The sequence below is a fragment of the Bos mutus genome, chromosome 28, assembly GCF_027580195.1.
Source record: "Bos mutus isolate GX-2022 chromosome 28, NWIPB_WYAK_1.1, whole genome shotgun sequence".
In the NCBI taxonomy this organism is placed as follows: Eukaryota; Metazoa; Chordata; class Mammalia; order Artiodactyla; family Bovidae; genus Bos; species Bos mutus.
This window is the reverse complement of record NC_091644.1, coordinates 13,795,481-13,818,110: the sequence shown is the minus strand read 5'-3', so window position 1 is coordinate 13,818,110 and position 22,630 is coordinate 13,795,481. Positions and strand designations below refer to the sequence as shown.

At 43.0% G+C, this 22,630-nt stretch overlaps 1 protein-coding gene across 1 annotated transcript in view; it reads left to right on the top strand.

Annotated features, from left to right (window-relative positions):
* Window positions 1-22,630, top strand: part of LRMDA (leucine rich melanocyte differentiation associated) — an 861,351-nt gene that overhangs the window by 331,413 nt on the left and 507,308 nt on the right. The gene's annotated exons all lie outside the window — the stretch shown is intronic.

Sequence of the window (22,630 nt, the reverse complement as noted above, 5' to 3'; positions counted from 1 at the left end):
TTAATGACAGCACTGATGAGGCAAGGGGGATTTGGCTTGGGGTCTTGGATTCACACACAAGGAGGTTATGAAGGACATGGGCTTGGAAGGAGCTAGGATCCTTCAGTGAAGCCTGAGGCTGGGGAATGGGCTTCATGACTCCTTTGGAGGTCCATCGTGTCCTAGAGCTCTGAGGAGCTGCAGTCACTTCCTGTGGGAGCCTAGTTTGTGTGTTGAAATCTTTGGCCCAGAGATCCTTGAGGTCTCATTTGTCCTCACTGATGGACTTGGAGCACTCTGCACGTGCATTGGAAATGATTAAGAGAGAAAGAGGAAAAAACAAACAGAACCAAAACAGAAAAATGAAACCTCTTCCATCAAGTCGCTCAGCTGGCAGCAGACCTCAGGCCACTTTCTTTCCCTGAATCCATGAGGTGCAACTTATTTCCCGTTATGCTGAATAAAATTGCTAACAGTTGTGGAAATATATGATATGGAGAGTAGAATACTGGCAGATAAATGTATTGTTACCTGTTTCAGCATGTGGGAAATTAATTGAGTGATTCGTTTCGTAGCTATTAAAGTGTTAACGGTTTTCCTTATGGAGACACTGATTTGATGTATTGCTCATGACTGCGTTTAGTTATTCCAGCTTTTGTGATTTTGTTCAAATGAAATAATTTATTTCTTGGCTTCTTTTTTTTTTTTTTTTTTGGTTAAAAGATTCTAAAGACAGCCAGTATCACCAAACCAAAATACAACAAATGGAGTGTTGATAATATTTTGAGTTCCCACACATCCTGCATTTCTCACCATTGTGTATGCATGCATTTTATAGAATAGATTCTATTTCTCCTGCTTTCATTGTCTTTGACATGGAAGCTCTCTACTGTCACTGGAAATCTGGAGAGGTCATAAAGATAATACCCGTCATATTGGAATGGGGTATCAGTGGTGTCCACTACTGTGTCCAGTTATGTGCATCCTCACATAACCTTCAAATGTGGAAGGAAGGGAGCATTGACTTACTGTACAGATGCAGTAACTCAGGCCTGGGGATGCCGTTTGGGCTGCCCCAGTCATGAGCTCATAATTGCGAAAACCCAAGCTTCACCCATGTATCTAACTGCAGACCCCACATTCTTTCATCTCTTATTCCTGGAGCACTGAGCTCACCATTCCCTCTGTGCATCTCTCTGTTCAAACAGAACCTCCAAGGAAGGCCTAAGTGAAGAAAACAGGTAAAAGCAGGACTATTCTGCTGGAGTAGATATGGGCGAGAACTGAAGGTGTCCCCTGCCTTTGAAAGCAGGGACGGGCTCCTTAAAATCCAGCAGTGGCTGATTCTGAGTCATTAGCACCATTGACAGAAATGCTCTTCAGAGCTCCCAGTCGGTGTCTGATCACTTTACAGAATCAGCTCATTTGTGTGATTGAATCTTTACTAACACATTTTTACTAACTGTGTTAAGCTTTGAAATACCCATTAATTATCAATATTTGGAGAAAGACAAAAATACTCTGACAAAGCATCAGGACTTTTGGTGGCTATCCTTTTATAGAGTCCCATGATTTTCAAACTGGAAAAGGGAGGGCTGCAAAACTCTCTGGTCTGTGCTTTCATCTTATGGGTGCAGGAACAGGGAGAGGATATAGTTCCCTAAGGCCCCAAAGTCCCTTGGAGGCAGAATTGGGATAAGAACTCAGCCACCTGGGCTCCCCTGTGTAGTGTTCTATTTACCCCGTGACCCTTTCAGTATACTGGAGGATTTCTCTGTGTTGCCAGTTTCATATCTGACTCTCGTGCCTCTTGTGAATGGCAGACAATTCCCTTTTGTCTGTTTTTTTTTTTTTTTTTGCAGAGAGATGCGCTTCTATTTTTCTTTCAGCTAGAAAGAAGCCAAATGAGCTCCTTGCTGAATTAATAAATTGGTGTTAGAAAGGCTGGTTCTTGCCTGCTCACAGTATGTACAGACGTGTGTTTGTTCCTTGCAGGTGTGTGTATATGTGTTCCATCTCTGTGTATATATACATATGTATGTTCTGGGAGGTATGTGTACACTCGGAGTCAGCTCCTAAGTGGAGAGCAATTTCCTCTTGGTGAATTGCCGACGCTGCGCTGAGCACGCTTGGTGAAGACCTATTTTTCATCACGGACTCAGAATCTCAAGTTGGCTTCTGTCCTTTCTGAAGCAGTGGCAGTCTGTTTTGCTTGTTCAGCAGAATGCTCTGATGGATGATCAAGGGGGCCGTGATTTGGGGAGCTGTTTTCATTTTATTCCTGACATAAAGTATTTGGGAGAATGGAAAATGCCTCTCCAATCACAGCCCTTGCCTTGGAGGTAGGGAATGGGCAGTCTGGGTGTTCTCGGCTGATACAAATGCAGAATCATCCAGCAACTCATAAACCCCCTAAGTCACGAAGGCTTGATATGGTACCTGGCAGGCCCGGCGCTTGAAGTGCGAGTCAGTTCTCAGTGTCTCGCACAATGACACATTTCTTCTTCATGGCTGCCTTTTGGCTTTTGTTGTTTAAAAGCTGCCTTCTGTCTGAGTTCTGATTGTTCTACGGAAAGATGCTGTCATTCTTTAGGAACTGATAGTTAATGTTGCAGTAGCTCTTCTAATCTTGCTTTCTGTGTGTGTGTAGTGAATGGTCCTACAACAGCTAGGCTTTGCTCATTTCCTGAAATTTTAAAGAAAATATATGCTCTGAAAAATATTGGCCATTAGATCATGGCATTGTCAATGCAGAGAGCACCCAAGTTGGACATAGAGGAGGTGATGGCCCCCCAAGAACAGCTTCTATAATGACCAGACTCTGACCCGCCCCACCACTGACTGCTCCAAGAAACGTAGATCAAAGCAGTATGGAGGCCTGTCCAGGAGGGCGTGCGTGGTAGGCACGCAGCCCTAACATCAGAGAGACAGTGCAAGAATCGAGAGCCAGAACTGCTTAATTATTTCCTGGCATTGTAATTATTCATCCCTGTTCTGGCAAAGAGCACAGTTGTCAATTTTTTTGACATAATTATTTAGAACTGAGCCCTCTTGTTTACAGGCACATATAGGAAGTTGGCTTCCAATGGTTTACTCTTTGGAATCTTTATAGAAGCAATAGCAGCTACCAGGGCAGCTGGACCGAGAACCTCAGCCTCTGTTAGAAAGTGTTTTTACACATGTGTTTTTGCTTGTAGTCATGGCCATTCTCTTATAGGCAAGATAGGGTCATAGGTTTATTTGTGAGTTTTGGTGTGTCCTTGAAAATATGGCATCCATGTCTTTGTGTAGGTTTCCTGTGGTATATAGCTTGTGCATTTGCGTACTTTTGCATAGATGTGTTTATGGGTATCTGTTTTGGGGTTGGGGGGATGTTGTAAGAATGTGTATGTGTGTAGCTTTGGAAATCTTTTATATTCTTGTCCTTAAACTGAAATTTGAAAGCTCTTTGGGTCCAAGGACTACCTCCTTCCCTGATGACAGTACACAGCCCTGCTCTTGACTCTTGGAGTTGGGCCCAAACTTTCTTGGGTAACTTTAGCTTCTTCCATCTGTGTCTGGTTTTGAATTTCCATGAAGAAAAAAAAGCATATTAGGAGTAGAAGCATCTGGAAGCCCGCTCTTTGTTGGGATGAGGCAGCTGCTCACCCCCTGGGGTGTCAGGTCTTTGAGGGCAGGGACTTGACTTGCCTTGCTTCTGTGTCTCTGGGCCTGGTGTATCACAGAGGCTCAACCAGTACCATCAAAACAGTAAACTGAACACAGCATGTTGGAAAATCTATCACAGAAGGTGGTTCATTTTTTTATTGCCTCAATATGGTCCTCTGCAAAAGCAGGAAAAGGACACTTACCTCAAGAAAATATAATAACTTAGATCCGTATGTTGGCAAAAAAGAGGGATTCTGGCTTGCATGTCTGATTTTCCAAAGGATTTTACCCTGCTACTGTTTTTGATGGCAGAATCTGTGTCCACCGTGGTCCCTGGGATCACATGTCCTCCATGGAACTTCACTCTTACAATGGGGGCAGGGGTGCAATCCGAGCTCCCTGTCACTGCTTACGTGTTCTCCGAGTCCTTCTCTTAGAACCCACCTGCTCATGTTAGAGCTTGTAGGGGGAAAAAGGTAGCTCTTCCCAGAAAACATGGTGGGGTACTCCACAAGTCTATGAGCTATTAAAGTAAGATTTTTCTCAGTCTTGACGCTCTTGTGCTTTCTGTCTGTGCTCCTTTTCAAAGGAGCACTGCCTCATGGCTTGTTTGGCTCACTGACTGGTTTCCGTGCCTAGCCTAGCTCTTCACGAAGTGCTACCTTGTTCTAAAGCACAGTGTGCTTGTCCTTCATATGTTCTCTGACCCCACTTAACCAATTGTGAACATGTGAAAGGTTATCCGAAACTACCTCTAGGTGGGCTGTAGTTACTAATGTTTGTTCTATGCTCAGTATTTTTAAAGATATGTATTTTTCATAAAGCCAGGGGTATGCCTATAAATAAAATTTGTAAACTGTGTGAACATGCAGTTAAGTAGACAGTAAGCCCGTGTATGTTGTAAGTTCTCTACTGTGCCAAACAGAATAAAATGAAAAATGTCAGTTGATTTTTGTAGATATTTCTAACTACCTGAATGTGTTAGTGTTTTATGGTTCATTTCTGTTTTCGCACAGATGTTTCTTATCCTGAGACATAGTCAGATTCTATTTCCAGTAACTTTATAATTAATCTTGAAAGGAGGAAAATTTTTACTTAATTTCTTTTTTGAAAGATGTTTGGGTGGTGTGTCTAGAAGCAACTTCAGAAGCCAACAATTTTCAGTTTATTTGTTTTTATTCTTTTTCTGATTTCAGTTTGCAACATTCATTTGATGGGGATCACTTAAAGATGTTGTATTTTTTTTTCCTCATTTTTAGCACCATGGCATCCTGTGTCTCAAATAAATGCTTTCAGAGTACTGCTTTTTAGAAACAAGGTTGGTAGCTTTCTATGGCTTTGCTTTTGGATAACAACTCTCTGAAATCAGAGGTAGACTGTCGCAGTGAAGCTGTGTCTCCAGCACCCTAGCAAAGCCCTGTAGCTAGAGGACTGAAATTCACGGTAAAAGGGAAATGAAATAGAACTGTAGATGGTGGTTGCAGCCTCTCAGAACCATGTCCAGATGTCCCTGCAGCCTGGCCAGCCAGGTGCTTTGCACATAGTAGACATCATTCTCCATTAAGTCTAATGCCTGGTGAGATATCACTGAATGTCTGTCAGAGTCATTGGCTTTCGTTGTACCCTGATGGCCCACCTCCACATTCTTCCCCTCTGTGTCCTCCAACATGCTGGCTTTTGTCCAAAGATATTTGGACAAACATATGCCTAGAGGATCTTGGGTGTAGCAGTTTTGGGGGGAATAAGTGTTGCTAGCATGCAGCCTCTAGATCCTACCTGTTTTAGAGAAGTGGGGTAGTTTTCTTCACTTGTCTAAGATTGTTCTCCTATCTTTGCCCTTGCCATAGCTTTCCCTCGAAGAGAGGGATATACTTCTCCATCCCATTGACTTTGGACTTGGGCAGGTGGCACTTGGGCCAATGGGATGTGTATGGAGGTGACAGCATACAAACTCTAGGCCAAGCCTCATGAGGTGCCATGTGTTTCCGCTCACCCCTCTTGCTCACTTGCCGGTTGCTGTGGAAATCACATGAGACACACACTGAACCTGAAGCAGAACTGCTTCAGCCACCTACAGACATCTGCACGAGAAAGACACGCTGCTCATAAGCCCCTGGGCCTAGGAGGAACAGTGCTACTGCAGAAACCTGACCAAGAGGCCATCTGTGCTCACATTCTGTCCTCTGGCCTTTCCCTGGCCCCTAGAACCAGGGCTCTTTACTGACACAGCGCACGGTAGTGAAGTTCATAGCGGTTTTGGATATCACAGCACGGACTTTAGTAAGCTTTCTGGTTGTTTCACTCATTAGGATGGAAGGCCAGCCTCAGAGTCGACTGGCTGCCTAGAGGTGCATTATTAGTTGCAGTGACGCTTTGCTGATATGTGAGTCAGAACAACACCTAGCGGGTATTAAGCATGCACTGTATATTTGATATTGTAGTATTGACTTAATAATATTATCTTTAAGCTTCTCCTTGAACTTGAATCTGCAAATGATGATCAGAGAACTTACGTATATCACTTAAAATTACAGAGCACTATGGAATCAGGTTCTTCCTCAGGCCTGCATAGACCCCTGAGCTCGTGCCCTTTTTCTTGTATACCTTAAATTTCATCCTCCAGACACGGTGATATGATATGAAGTAGGAGTTAAAGAGAAGACCAGGACATGGAAGGGAGCCAGAGGTAACTTTGTAATTTTCAATTTTGACCTTGTGACCATTCCCTCCAACCCATTTTGGTAAAATGCATGAGCTAGGCAAAGAATAGTAGGAACCAGGTGGTGGAGGGCTCTGTTAGTTAGGCCAGATGTGCAACTTGAGGAAGAGGAAGAACCTTGGTGGGGTTCACAGTGGGAGGACGGTAAGGGTGAGTTTGTGTCTGGATCCCTGGCTGTCTCGGGGAGGGGCACCAGTTCTCCGTGCAGAGCAGGCATTTTGGAAATCTGTGCAGAGGCAGCTGCTCGCCGGAGGCCACCCGCATTCAGAGCGCTCAGGCCAGTGCTGGTGTTCAGATGGCCACATGGGCCACAGAACTGTGGCCCAGAGCCCTCCCCTGACTGCAGGGAGGTGTCTGGGTGGTAGTGAGCAGCTTAGATGCTGTGATGAGAAGAAAGCTGATGGCTGTCAGAGATCCAGTGGTAACTCATTTGGCAGTCTCTGGCATTTGAAAAAGTTCTTTGACATATTCTTACCCAGAAGACATTATCCCCTATGGTGTCAGCTGCCTTTGTTTTAAGGAATGAGTTTAAGCCTTCTTAACTGAGCTATGAGAAATCCTCATTTGTGTGATCTTTGGTAATGACTGAGATGGAGCCTTTAATAGCTGATTAGGTCTGTAATCTGTACATTTCCAGCCTGACATTTTCTTGAGCCACTTTAGAAGATAATTTTTGATTTCTTTCACCAGCGTTTTATAGTTTTCTATATATAGTTCTTTAGTTTCTTTAGGTAGATATATTCCTAAGTATTTTATTCTTTTCGTTGCAATGGTGAATGGAATTGTTTCCTCAATTTCTCTTTCTATTTTCTCTTTATTAGTGTATAGGAATGCAAGGGATTTCTGTGTGTTGATTTTATATCCTGCAACTTTACTATATTCATTGATTAGTTCTAGTAATTTTCTGGTGGAGTCTTTAGGGTTTTCTATGTAGAGGATCATGTCATCTGCAAACAATGAGAGTTTTACTTCTTCTTTTCCAATTTGGATTCCTTTTATTTCTTTTTCTGCTCTGATTGCTGTGGCCAAAACTTTCAAAACTATGTTGAATAGTAATGGTGAAAGTGGGCACCCTTGTCTTGTTCCTGACTTTAGAGGAAATGCTTTCAATTTTTCACCATTGAATATAATGTTTGCTGTGGGTTTGTCATATATAGCTTTTATTATGTTGAGGTATGTTCCTTCTATTCCTGCTTTCTGGAGAGTTTTTATCATAAATGGATGTTGAATTTTGTCAAAGGCTTTCTCTGCATCTATTGAGATAATCATATGGTTTTTATTTTTCAATTTGTTAATGTGGTGTATTACATTGATTGATTTGTGGCTATTGAAGAATCCTTGCATCCCTGGGATAAAGCCCACTTGGTCATGGTGTATGATCTTTTTAATGTGTTGTTGGATTCTGATTGCTAGAATTTTGTTAAGGATTTTTGCATCTATGTTCATCAGTGATACTGGCCTATAGTTTTCTTTTTTTGTGGCATCTTTGTCAGGTTTTGGTATTAGGGTGATGGTGGCCTCATAGACTGAGTTTGGAAGCTTACCTTCCTCTGAAATTTTCTGGAAGAGTTTGAGCAGGATAGGTATTAGCTCTTCTCTAAATTTTTGGTAGAATTCAGCTGTGAAGCTGTCTGGACCTGGGCTTTTGTTTGCTGGAAGATTTCTGATTACAGTTTCAATTTCCGTGCTTGTGATGGGTCTGTTAAGATTTTCTATTTCTTCCTGGTCTAGTTTTGGAAAGTTGTACTTTTCTAAGAATTTGTCCATTTCTTCCATGTTGTCCATTTTGTTGGCATATAATTGCTGATAGTAGTCTCTTATGATCCTTTGTATTTCTGTGTTGTCTGTTGTGAACTCTCCATTTTCATTTCTAATTTTATTGATTTGATTTTTCTCCCTTTGTTTCTTGATGAGTCTGGCTAATGGTTTGTCAGTTTTGTTTATCCTTTCAAAGAACCAGCTTTTGGCTTTGTTGATTTTTGCTATGGTCTCTTTTGTTTCTTTTGCCTTTATTTCTGCCCTGATTTTTAAGATTTCTTTCCTTCTACTAACTGGTGAAAGAAATCAAAGAGGACACTAATAGATGGAGAAATATACCATGTTCATGGATTGGAAGAATCAATATAGTGAAAATGAGTATACTACCCAAAGCAATTTATAGATTCAATGCAGTCTCTATCAAGCTACCACGGTATTCTTCACAGAGCTAGAACAAATAATTTCACAGTTTGTATGGAAATACAAAAAACCTCGAATAGCCAAAGCAATCTTGAGAAAGAAAAATGGAACTGGAGGAATCAACCTGCCTGACTTCAGTCTCTACTACAAAGCCACAGTCATCAAGACAGTATGGTACTGGCACAAAGACAGAAATATAGATCAAAGGAACAAAATAGAAAGCCCAGAGATAAATCCACACACCTATGGACACCTTATCTTTGACAAAAGAGGCAAGAATATACAATGGATTAAAGACAATCTCTTTAACAAGTGGTGCTGGGAAAACTGGTCAACCACTTGTAAAAGAATGAAACTAGAACACTTTCTAACACCATACACAAAAATAAACTCAAAATGGATTAAAGATCTAAATGTAAGACCAGAAACTATAAAACTCCTAGAGGAGAACATAGGCAAAACACTCTCCGACATACATCACAGCAGGATCCTCTATGATCCACCTCCCAGAATATTGGAAATAAAAACAAAAATAAACAAATGGGACCTAAATAAACTTAAAAGCTTCTGCACAACAAAGGAAACTATAAGCAAGGTGAAAAGACAGCCTTCAGAATGGGAGAAAATAATAACAAATGAAGCAACTGACAAACAACTAATCTCAAAAATATACAAGCAACTCCTACAGCTCAATTCCAGAAGAATAAATGACCCAATCAAAAAATGGGCCAAGGAACTAAATAGACATTTCTCCAAAGAAGACATTCAGATGGCTAAAAAACACATGAAAAGATGCTCAACATCACTCATTATCAGAGAAATGCAAATCAAAACCACAGTGAGGTACCATTTCACACCAGTCAGAATGGCTGTGATCCAAAAGTCTACAAGCAATAAATGCTGGAGAGGGTGTGGAGAAAAGGGAACCCTCTTACACTGTTGGTAGGAATGCAAAGTAGTACAGCCACTATGGAGAACAGTGTGGAAATTCCTTAAAAAACTGGAAATAGAACTGCCTTATGACCCAGCAATCCCACTGCTGGGCATACACACTGAGGAAACCAGAACTGAAAGAGACACGTGTACCCCAATGTTCATCACAGCACTGTTTATAATAGCCAGGACATGGAAGCAACCTAGATGTCCATCAGCAGATGAGTGGATAAGAAAGCTGTGGTACATATACACAATGGAGTATTACTCAGCCATTAAAAAGAATACATTTGAATGAGTTCTAATGAGGTGGATGAAACTGGATCCTATTATACAGAGTGAAGTAAGTCAGAAAGAAAAACACCAATACAGTATACTAACGCATATATATGGAATTTAGAAAGATGGTAACAATAACCCTGTATATGAGACAGCAAAAGAGACACTGATGTATAGAACAGTCTTTTGGACTCTGAGGGAGAGGGAGAGGGTGGGATGATTTGGGAGAATGGCATTGAAACATGTATAATATCATATATGAAATGAGTCGCCAGTCCAGGTTCAATGCACGATACTGGATGCTTGGGGCTGGTGCACTGGGACGACCCAGAGGGATGGTATGGGGAGGGAGGAGGGAGGAGGTTCAGGAAGGGAACACATGTATACCTGTGGCGGATTCATTTTGATATATGGCAAAACCAATACAATATTGTAAAGTTAAAAAATAAAATAAATAAAATAAAAAAAGATAATTTTTGGTATTTTCCTTTGGCAATTTAGTTTTTTAAAAATTAAGCTTGTTGAGAAAGAGAAGAGAGAAATAAACATGCTTTCTTAGGAAACTGGGTTCTCAGAGAATAAAGTTGGGGTGCTAATTTCAAGTCACCCATATTTAAACTCACATCACCCTGTGTCCTGCATGAAGCTCAGATCTGCGGCAGGTACATTGGTCACTTGGGGGCGGCCCCTTATCCTTAACAGGCTTTATTCCACTTGACCTGCCCTGCTCTCTGCCACCCCCTACCCCCACCCCACCACACACACACACACACACACAGATCTTTGCTTTGAGCCTGATGATTCCAGGCCAGTGGTGAGAAGGACTGGGATGGAGGTACAGGACTAACTTGGCTAGAACAGAGGAAGAGGCCAGTGACTGAGGTCTCAGGGGAAGATCGTGATGGCCTCAGTGTTCCCACTGTCAGTCAGTTCCAGGGGCTTTGTTCTCTACCCTTCTGACCTCTGTGGCTTCGTGAACCCCTGCCTTGCTTGAAAAGTCTCTTCTGGGACCCATGGTGGCATCAGATGGTAGGGACTAAACCCTCAGGCAGACAGGAATCCTAGAAGGTAGGGAGGCCTATGGGATGGATGGCTCACTAGGGAAAGGTCATGAACGTGGTTCTGAAGTTTGGTTCTGAAGTTCACTTTGATTATATGTATGAATTGCAGTTCTGTGGCTAAGAGAGGAAGAAAACATGAAGATGGCATAGTCTCAACTTCTGCTCTTGAGTTCTGGTTATTTCCAAACTGCCTGTAACTAATATCAGATGTACTAGCTTGCCAGGACTGCTATCACCAAATACCAGGGACTGGGTGGTTTTAAACTGCAGAAATTCCTTTTCTAATAGTCTTTGATGCTCCAGTTTCAAGATGAAGGTGTTGGTGAGATTGGTTTCTTCTGAGGACTCTCACTTTGGCTTGCAGGTAGCTGCCTTCTTGCTGAGCCTCCACATGGTCACCTTGATGTGCACACACACCCCTGCTGTTTGTATGTCCAGACATTCTCCTCCCACAAGGACACATCGTATTAGTTTAGGGCCCACACACTGGTCTCACTGGCAGTCCCCACTCTAAGGGCCTTGTATCCAAGCATAGTCATATGCTGAGGTCCTGGGGGTTAGACTTCAACATAGAAATTGGAGGGGCACAATTCAGCCTCTAACAGTGGACCAAAAGAGCCAACTTGAAGAATATATATGTATAAAGACTCATGTAAGCTTAGTGATGAAAGGCACGTCAGATACTTATCATTTACTTGTTCTTTTCATTGTCCCCAAAGGCCTAAGAAGCAAAATTGGTGGATAGAACAAAGCAGAAGGAAAGCCTCTGGTTATCCAACTTGATCAGAGGGAAAAGTCTTCACAGAATTTGACTGAAATAGGAATTTGATCTGTTTGCCTGAATGTGGCTGATAGATACTTTTCAGGGTCTCATCCAAGTGAGTACCAAGCTGGTCTACACAGGTAATTACCAGAATTAGTGGGAACTTCCATTATGGTACCTTCCCTACACAGTAGGCTCAGCGAGGAGCCCAGTGCTCAGAGGAGAGCTTCTTCTTCTTAAAAAAAATTACCCCAGAGGTGTACTTTGCCCCAAATGGTTCCTTGAGGAGTAAAAACAAGCTGTTCCTTGTTATAAGGGAGACGAGTCCTAATAGATGTCCACTGATCCCTGACTGTTTCTCCTTGTCAAGCTCTCCAGGAACATCCAGTTCCCACATAGCTATTGGGTCTTGTTTATGAGTTAGTTCCACGTCTCGAGGGAGTGTTTTTGCCTCTTCATTGTTTTTGTCTATTTGTGGTCACCATGGCTGGCTCTCGGGGCCCGTGCTCACACTCTGACTCTGGATGTATCCCCACTGTCCCTCTGACCAGGCAAAGTGATGCTTCACCAACATGAAGGGGCAAGTCTGCCCTTGGGGTCCTTGAAGGCTGATGGTACAATTAGCTCTTTTATTTGCTTTTCTGTTCCTTACAGAAGAGTGTCTTAGATTAACAGACAGTGCACCATCAATAATGCACAGATGCTCTGTAATTGGGGCTTCCTTTGATGTTAATTTAGCGAAGTTCAATGCTATTGTCAGTGATAGCAATTACATTCAGCCTTTTCACCAAGGACATTTTAGGATAATTTTATTTTTCATGTGCATTTTAAAATATGGCAGTAAATTTTGAGCTACATTACCTGAATTAGAACTCATTATTTCTTTTCAACAGGCAACGAATGCTGTCTGTCTAGGCTCCAAAGCTGTATCTTTATTTTCTCGTTTGGACTGGGGGATTTTAAAGTGGGGCTTCTATCTCATGAAGCTTTTAACTCAAGAGTGAAATTTAGAAGTGAGGCCTTTGTTTATTTGTTGTTGTTGGCATCGGAATTGTCGTGGAGGCTCCCATGTTTTATTAGGCCTATTTTAATTCATTCCCTCCCAGCACCCAACCTTTATTTTTGTTCTTGATGTGCTTCAAGAAGTTGCCTCAGCTGTTCTTTAGGGAAGATTGAAAATCTGAATTTATCGTGGCTGTTTTATTCCCTGGCAATCCTGTGATTCTTCCTGTGTTCATGTGCTGTCATCAGATTTGCTCCTCCATTTGAAGGCCATCTCACTCCACGTTTGGGGCTTGTATCTAGATTTGTATTAAAGACTGCACTTCTGCCTCCTCCCATCTGTTTCTCCATTGTTGATATGAGGAACATCAGACCTGCTTTCACATCTGTTGTGAGGATGAACTGAGACTGTGTATGAGGAGCCCACACTATGTGGTATGTAGCTCGTGTTCTAAGCTGTGGCCTTGCAAAAGAGCCCTGTGTGGAGTCACTCCTGTGTCTTCCTGTTGTATGAGTGAACATGAGGAAGGTCGTTTTGGCTTGAGTTGGGGGTCGTATTTGTTGTCTGGGGGCTGCCATATTGGGACACCATCAGCTGGGTAGCTGAAACAGAGGTTTATTTTCTCACCGTTCTGGAGGCTGGAAGGTCCACGACAGGGACCGCATGGTCAGCTTCTGCTGAGAGCCCTCTTCCCAGCCTGCGGACGGCCACCCCTCCCCATGTCCTCACATGGCCGGAAGAGAGAGAGCACACGCTCGCACACATATGTGAGTGATGTTAACTGACTGACTGATAGAGCATCCTCTTTTTATAAGGCTCCAGTCCTACTGGGCCAGGGCCCCAGCCTTATGTCCTCAATTTACCCTTAATTACCTCCCAAGGACCCAGTCTCCAGGTGCAGTCAGATTGCACCTGGAGATTAGTGCTGGGGGTTAGTGCTTCAGCATATGAATTTAGGGGAGCATAATTCAGTTCATAGAAGAGGGCACTGTCCCTATATTCCTGGTGACTTAACTGAGTTTTCTGGGATTTATACTTTATGTTTCTAAGGTTTTACTAAGTCTCTGCTTCCTGATGAAAGTAAGATACTTCAAAGAAGGGAAGTTAAGAGGAGAAGGAGGACCTTCTGTTCATGGAGGCTGGGCCCCTGAGTTTGGGAGTCTTTCTAGGCACGACACAGGCCTTTCCATGGATGCGAACAGAAGGCAGTGGCGCAGCATCCCCAAGTGGACAGGAGTGGGCCAGGGAAGGCCCATACAGGGCCCAAATCAAGAAAGGGAAGCCTGGCGCAGAAGTCAGCCCTTAAGCCCTTTCATTTGGGTGACCGTGGACTCAACTTCTGAATCTTCATCCAAGTCCCTTGGTGAATCTGGAAATCAAGGCCGTTGCTTAGATCCTGGAATTTGTCATTGGAGTCAGTCCACTTCTGCCCATAGTAAAATGGAGAAAACCAGGGAGTGAAGTCTGGGGGCTTGTTACACATGTCCAAAGAATATTATCTCATCATTAGAGGGGCTGTGAAAACCCAAGGTTGAGATATGGGACCTCTGGATAATTAGAAAACAACCAAGAGCTATATTACACCAAGCCACAGTTTTTTCCCCTGAAAAATCTGTTTCAGTTCAGTATAATGTTAAAAAAAAAAAAACTCTGATTTCTGCACTCATGCTAATTTTTAGTCATGGGATGTTTTGGAAAAAGATTAAATTGCAAATAATTTTTTCTTCCTTGTACTCAGAAAAGCCTCAGTACCAGATTGTGATTTTTGGCCTTTGAGATTACAGAGGCCAAATCTGAACTCTGTGAATTGCGTTTGCTTCGGGGGGAAAGGGCAGAAGGAATGAGGCGCCGCCCCTTTTCTGCCTCCCCCACGGGCTGCTTTTCCACATTGTGTGACTAAATGTGCAACTTTGTTCACATAACTGCTACAAACAGTTCACTGTGTAGGCCAAACGTTCTCTAATGCAGTAAAATTAAGAAATAATATGCTTTGAAAGTGATTTATGAGTGTGGTTAAACTGCCAGATTTACAAAGAAATAGTTCAGATCTTGGGAAGCCTCAGGAGTCACGTCAAAAATGAATTTGACCATGATTTAAACTGCTACTTTTCTTACATGACATTTAATATGTGTACTTTGGAGGCCCATATGTCTTTAATAAAATAGCATTAAGTTTTAAATATGATATGAATGCAGCCAGTTTCTAAATTCATAACCTTTTCCACAACTCCAAAATGCTAACCAATGAGGGAGTCAAACATGCAATAAAACATAAACCTTAGAAAATAGCTTTTTATTAAAATGGTTAGACACTTGGCAGCTGGGTTGCAATGTAATAAATACTTATAGCATTGTGGGTTTATCAGACATTGTTTATCCTACAAGCAACTGGGACCAGATAACTAATTATAACCCCTGCACAAAAGCAGTTCAGGCAGAGTGTATTTGAATAGACAGAAGAGTTTTGTGAGAGTCCTGGACTTGGGTTCTCAAAGAGCTGGGTGCTGATCCCTATCCATCACTTAGAGGAGTGTGACCTCAGCCAGGTTGCACCATTTCTATCACTTTCCCTCTGGGTCACAGAGACAGTACCATCTGCCTCGCAGATTTGCTGACAAGACGCAAATGCATCAGGGCATCTGGCACAGGGCCTGGCACGTAGTAGGTGCACAGTAAAGAGAACCAATTCTTTTGAAAAACAGGTTTTAAAAACATTTTAATTGAAAGATAATTGCTTTACAGTATTGTGTTGATTTCTGCCAAACATCGGTGAAAGAGTAGTTTAGGCAAGACAGCAAGTCCCTTGTGGCAGTTCTGTGATGGCTCTAGGAGGCCCTTAGAAAAGTGAAGCCACATAGCCAGAGGTGAGTATAAGCCTCGTAGAAGATGACTAGGAAGTGCCTTTCCTCACTCCCCTCCGGAGGCACAAGCACATCAGAACTGGCAGCAAGACATCCCAGGTTCAGGTCAAGCAGGAATATCTTGGTGCCACTATCACTTAGCTGTTCCTGGAGACAGAGGTGAGGCGTGCAGTGTCCTCTGCCTGCCTTCTGGGTTTCTAGGTCATAGGAAATAAGAGTTACTCTTGGAAGCTGTTTTGTTCAGTCACTAAGCTGTGTCTGATTCTTTGCGACCCCATGGTCTGTAGCACGCCAGGCTCCCCTGTCCTTGACTGCCTCCCAGCGTTTGCGCAGACTCACGCCCACTGAGTGGGGATGCATCTGGCTGTCTCAGCCTCTTATTGCATCACAACAAAAGGTCCTGCCCTGCTGCTGCTGCTTTGCGTGGGTGCGTGTGTGTGTGTGCTTATGTGTGAAAGAGAATGTGTAACTAGATCTCTCGGCGGAATAGTTTGAATGCTTTGAACTAAGGCTTCCTGATTTCCATGTTCCTAGTTGCTTATGTGTAGCTTGCTTTTCTGTATCTCAGAGCAGACAGGCAACCTGGCCATGGATGGTGTCCATCCATGCAACTAGACATTGCTACCCTTCACGGACTTCCTTAGGAACGAGTTCATAGATTTCCTAAAGGGGGAATTGGAATTGATGTTTGAGCTTGGCCTTTGCATCTCAGGGCTCAGACTTATGTGTGGTAATGAGAGATTAAAAGGTCCTGGGACCGTTGCATTTTGTTTTATTTTATTTTTATATGTTTTCTTAAAACAATGTTATGGCCCCAGTAAGGGAAATTAACAAAGGAGATCTTTCAGCTGTGTTCCTACACGCTAACTCTATGCCTTTTCGTTTTGCTCTGTTCCCTTTGAACCCTTATCCCTTTCAATAGGTGTTTTATGTGTGCTTAATGCTCTACTTTTTTTAACCTATCATTTTTATTGTGCTACTTTGTAGTCCTCAAATTTATTTTTTTATGGACTCTACAGTTCTTCATCAATCTGATGTATGTACCCCGAGTTACCAACCGTTTCCCACTGTTGCTAGATGTTAACCTTACATACAAAATACTGCTTGTTGTATGTGTATATATGTTTCCTTTATTTACTTAGGATAATTTTCCAGGGATGGATTATTAGATCTCAGGATGTGGGGAGAACAGCAGTTTTAGGCTCTGTTTAATAATGCCTAGGTACCATCTTCAAGTTGGCAGTCCATCCTGAACGAGTCATTGTACCTACGAAGCCAGAGACAGAATGTAGGTCAAAAGGGGCACCTTGCATTCCCAAGACTCTCTTTGGGAATGGACTTCCCAGTCTTGTTGGTTGGTATGGTTCAGAATCTGTGGGAGCTCCTACAAAGCATGCATTGACCTGCTAGGTTGTAGTCCCAGGGAATTACAGGTTCCCTGGAGTATCCTGAAAATTATTAACAGCATGCAATCCTGATCAGTGTGAATGTGCCTTTAGACTGTTAGCCAAATCTTTGCATAATACTAATCATTCTACCTATAAAAGCACAAATATGTTATTGTTCTCAATAGGCAATTTAATGCAGCTTTGGGGAGGCAAAAAGAGAAAAGAAGATTACAAGCTGGCTGATCTTGCTTTTATTTCTCTTAAATCTATCCACACTTCTCAGGGGTTGTACTTGTTTAAAGATTGTATGCAACTGTGCAGTCTGTGTGATTTGGAAAGCAAATCAAACTAAATATGAAGTTTTCAGCATGTGTTGTTTTTAAAAGATTTCATACATTTATTTCAAATATACATTTCTTCCTGAGTTGTGCTAAACCTATAATCTTTTTCTTGTTACATTTCTTTTTTGGGGAAGGAGGCCGAGAGGTTGACTTAGTTTTGGAGTGGAAGGTTTCTATTAACATCCACCTCCCTCTTGTGTGGCATTATTCACAGCAGAGTTATTAAGGCTAATTATTTTCAGGATTCTATCAAAGGGGAATATTTGAGCTGACAAAAAAAGAAGCATTTATTGGGAAGAAAAATGGCCTGTTTAAATAAGAAAGGGATCATTATCATGTGTATCTTACCTCCCCCTCCCAGTTATTAGCTTGTGAAAGAAGGAGGGGCCAGGAGACCCCTTGGGAGTCTGTAAGGGAAGGTTCTAGGGGGCTGTGCTCCCTGAGAAACTTGGTACCCCAAGAAGAGGCAGTGCCTTACCTCCTCATTTGTCTGCAGCCCATCTGGGTTGCTCACTGACCTTAGTGCTAGTGTCAGGCTGTTATCCCTTCTTCAGTAAAATTCACTGACCTTTGGTATGTAACGGAGAGAATATTTGTTGGGAGCTGGGTGTATCAGTCAGGAAAGGCTAACTGCTGTAACAAGTAGCCCATGGCTTCATCACTTGCAGTCCACTGAAGGTTTCCAGATGGAGAGTAAGGAGCATTCTGTCCATCAGGGGCATAGATTCCTTCTATCCAAAGGCTATGTGGTTTTTTTGGGCTTTGGAGTTCTTCCCTGGCTTCAACCCATGGATGGGACAAGAGCAAGAATGTGGAGAATTGTGCACACAATTGATGGGTCTGGTTTTGAGGTGACAAATATCACTGATTGGCCAGAACTCAGTCAAAGGAACACTCATAACTGCAGGAGAGTCTGGGAAATGCAGCTATTGTGGGCTGGATTGCGACCCTACCCCCAAGTTCATACGTGGAAGTCCTAATTCACCGCACCTCAGAGTATAACCATGTTTGGGGAAGGTGCCTTTAAAGTGCTGACTTAAAATGAGGCTTTCCAGGTGGGCCCTAATCCAGTATGGCTGGTTCTTATAAGAAGAGGAAATTAGACACACAGAGAGACACCAAGGGTATATGTATGCAGGGAGACAGTGATGGAAGGAGGCAGCAAGAAGGCAGCTGTTTGCAAGACAAGGAGAGAGGCCACAGAAGAAACCAACCCCACTGACACATTGATCTTGTACTTCTAGCCTCAAGAACTGAGAGAATACATTTCTTTTCTTTAAACCACCTACAGCCTGAGCACACTAACATATATAGCTTGACTGAGGGCTCCCAAAAGAGAAGTGAATGTATTTGGGGGGCATAGAGCCCATCTCAGCCAGCATGAGCACTTGGGTGTGAGCTCCACTCCAGCAGTCAGCTTGCTGGATGCTCTTGGTCAGTCTCCAGAAATCAGAGTCCTCATCTACATATGGATGAAGAGACTTAGCTCATCTCTGACTTAGCTGGTCTCCCTGTGGCTTTGTTATCGACTGTGTGTGCAGGTCCTCAGCCTGACATCTGGGTCAGGTATGAGTTCACCGGGGCCCCTGAGGCTGCTGGCCTTGGAGGTTACAGGGAGACATCGTGCCAGCACACTGAAGAGCCCGAGTTTAAGGTCAGCAACCTGGATTCATATCCTGGCTTTTCCATCCCCTGTGTGACTTTGGATGAACTAGTGCCTCAATTGCCTCATCTTTAAAAAGGGGTTAATAAAATAAGGCTTATTGAATTGCAGGATTAAAGAAAATGATGACTAGAAAGCACTTCCCAGGACATGGTACAGAATAAAGGCTCAAAATGATTTTGTTTCTCCCTCTCTATTTCCCTTCCTTCCTTTTTCTTTTCTTTTTTTCATCTTCTTTTTATTTATTCTTAATTCAAGGCTTTGAATGTGGAGATGGTGAGATCATTAGTTTTGGAGGCATTTTCACATGTATGATCTCTTTTGATCCTCACAGTATTGATAAGAGCAAAGCAAAAGAGGTGGTCCCTTGTTTTACAAATATGGAACAGTAAGATGGGGAGGTTGTGGGAGCCATTGGGTGTTCCAGAAAGAAATGGAAATCAGATTAGCACTCAAGTCTTCTCTTGACCCAGTACTTTGCTGTTATATAAGCTTGGCTGTTGTAAGGATTTCTGGACTTAGGCTGAGAAGACTTGTTTCAGAAAAGGAGAGCCTGAGTAATCAGGACATCCTGTCACTGTCCATAGAGTTCCCTCAATGGGCACAGAATGCAACGGAAGCTCCTCCAGAGGGGGCCGCCGTGACATGCCGTGGCGCTCAGGCCCGTCCACACCTCCCAGAGGTGTCTACTGTGTGTGTGGTTTGTCTTGTTTTGTTTTTTTTCAAGGGCCAATCAGTGCACCTTTCTGATGTGCAGAAACACAAGTCTACATCCAGGAGTAGAAAGAAAAGCAGGCCATGGAGATAGCTTCCAAATGGCTCCACAGCTACTTGATGTTGACCTAGTTTAAGACCACACTTACCTTTTCTCTGGGCTCCACATCACCTCTGCTTCCTCCGCACTTCCGGGAGGCAGGGACACAGCCTTACACTCATGTTTGCATTTGTGTATGTAGCATTCGGCGGCTCCCATTTTCAAACCACCAGGGTCTGCTTTTGTAAACTGCAGAAGAGGAGGCAAGGGTCACAGATTCCCACCCAAACCACACTTGGAAGAAGAAGGGCCGAGGCGGAGAGGCTGAGCAGGACGGCGATGAGCTTGATATTGCCCTGCTTCCACGCGCTTCGACTTCAAGGTCAGGCTGCTGTCCCCTTACCCCTTACTCATGATGACTGGAAGCTGTTTTAAGAGGAAAAGTATATTTCCCTTCTCTTTTATTGAAAACAAACTTCTAGTAGGGTGAAACGCTGAGGTGCACCACAGGCAGCTGGAGATCTTCAAGTTATAGGAAAATGACATTGTATTCAGGCTTCTCGCTCTCTCTATAGGGCAGGTTATTTGTCTTTGTCATGGCTAATGGCAATTTATGCTATCCGTGACCATTGGGAAGGGAAAATCCTATTTTAAAAAATGTACCGAGACAGAGCTCTTCTCAGTCGTGGACATGATCATGCTAAAAGGAAGAAAGTTGAGTTTCCAAGGTCATGCTTTCTCCTTCTTTGCTAGGATATCACCATTTGTTATGATCCTATCATCTGAGTTTCAAGGAATGTTTTTGAAAGGGCTTTGGAGACCTGCCTCTTGAGAAATCTGTATGCAGGTCAGGAGGCAACAGTTAGAACTGGACATGGAACAACAGACTGGTTCCAAATTGGGAAAGGAGTACATCAAGGCTGTATATTGTCACCCTGCTTATTTAACTTACATGCAGAGTACATCACGAGAAAAGCTGGACTGGTTGAAGCACAAACTGGAATCAAGATTGTTGGGAGAAATGTCAATAACCTCAGATATACAGATGACACCATCCTTATGGCAGAAAGTGAAGAAGAACTAAAGAGCCTCTTGATGAAAATGAAAGAGGGGAGTGAAAAAGTTGGCTTTAAGCTCAACATTCAGAAAACTAAGATCATGGCATCCATTCCCATCACTTCATGACCAATAGATGGGGAAACAGTGGAAACAATGGCAGGCTTTATTTTTGGGGGCTCCAGAATCACTGCAGATGGTGATTGCAGCCATGAAATTAAAAGATGCTTACTCCTTGGAAGGAAAGTTATGACCAACCCACACAGCATATTAAAAACCAGAGACATTACTCTGCCAACAAAGGTCTGTCTAGTCAAGGCTATGGTTTTTCCAGCAGTCATGTATGGATGTGAGAGTTGGCCTATAAAGAAAGCTGAGCACAGAAGAATTGATGCTTTTGAATTGTAGTGTTGGAGAAGACTCTTGAGAGTCCCTTGGACTGCAAGGAGATCAAGCCAGTCCATCCTAAAGATCAGTCCTGGGTGTTCATTGGAAGGACTGATGTTGAAGCTGAAACTCCAATACTTTGGCCACCTGATGAGAAGAACTGACTCACTGGAAAAGACCCTGATGCTGGGAAAGATTGAAGGTGGGAGGAGAAGGGGGTGACTGGGAATGAGATGGTTGGATGGCATCACTGACCCAATGGACATGAGTTTGAGTAAACTCTGTGATTTGGTGATGGACAGGGAGGCCTGGCGTGCTGTGGTCCATGGGGTCGCAAAGAGTTGGACATGACAGAGCGACTGAACTGAACTGAACTGAAGTGATGAGGGCAAAAGAAACTGATCAAATCCATCTCCTTTTCAGGAAATAGGGTACTTTTTAGCTTTTCCAAGCAGGGGTGGCATGTCATCTAGAGGTTTAGATGGAAAGAGACATGAATAAAGTCTCATGATTGGAACTCCTTTCAGGCCAGATATGAAAAGTAAGCCTACCAAACCACAGACTGGTGTCATCAAGCTGCAAAATAAAGTGTCTTCGGTTATTTCTCGGGACATACACTCTAGTTGGCCCAGGTGCAGAGAGCTTGTACTCTCACCTCTACCTCCCACTCCAATAGTAGGAGGGGGCACCAGAAATTCCTGCCTCTTGAGAATCTTATTGGGGTTGTTCATTTATTAGAAGGAGGAAGCCAGCACTAGATGAGGAAGGCATTGGTCAAGGATGTGGGAGAGTTAGTACATAGAAGTCGCTCATCCCTGTGGAGCACTTGACTCAGTTTTTCAGTTCTTTCTCTCACCCATCCATCCATCCATCCCTACATCCGTATCTCTATTCATCCTCTCTCCCTCCCTCCAGTCAGCAGCCCGCCCTCCTCCATGTTATATTTACCAAGTACATAATAAAAGCAGCTGAAATAAAGTTTGAACCTTCGCAGGGGGTACTTTCTAGGGAAGATGGACTTGAAGGTTTTTTTTCATCTTCCTCTGTACTATATACATTGGCCTCTTCTGCAGTGCTTAGGTTCCTACACATTTTTCCTCCTCTGAGTGACTGATAAAGAATGTGGTTGTTATGGATTGAATAAGTAATTTGATCTATATACCTTATACTTTTATTCCCTCTTTGTTAATCACACTCTATCAGAGTCAGATGGACAGAATTCCTTGAGTGGATTTTTAGATTGGTTTCCTATTTTAGATTTGGCTCTGGGATGAAGAATGAGAGAGATAGCATTGTATTAATAGCATTGAAACATATACATTACCATATGTGAAATAGGTGACCAGTGTGAGTTTGATGCATGAAGCAGGCCACCCAAAACCAGTGCTGTGGAACAACCTAGAGGGATGGGGTCACCAGGGAGGTCAGAGGGAGGTTCAGGATTAGGGGGATACATATATTCCTATGGCCGATTCATGTTGATATGTGGCAAAAAGCATCCCAATATTATAAAGTAATTATCCTCCAATTAAAATTAAAATAAATAAAAAATTACATGCACTTCTGGGTGGAGGGGCATGATGCCCGTCTCCTGCCTTTCTCTGGGCTGCCCATGTG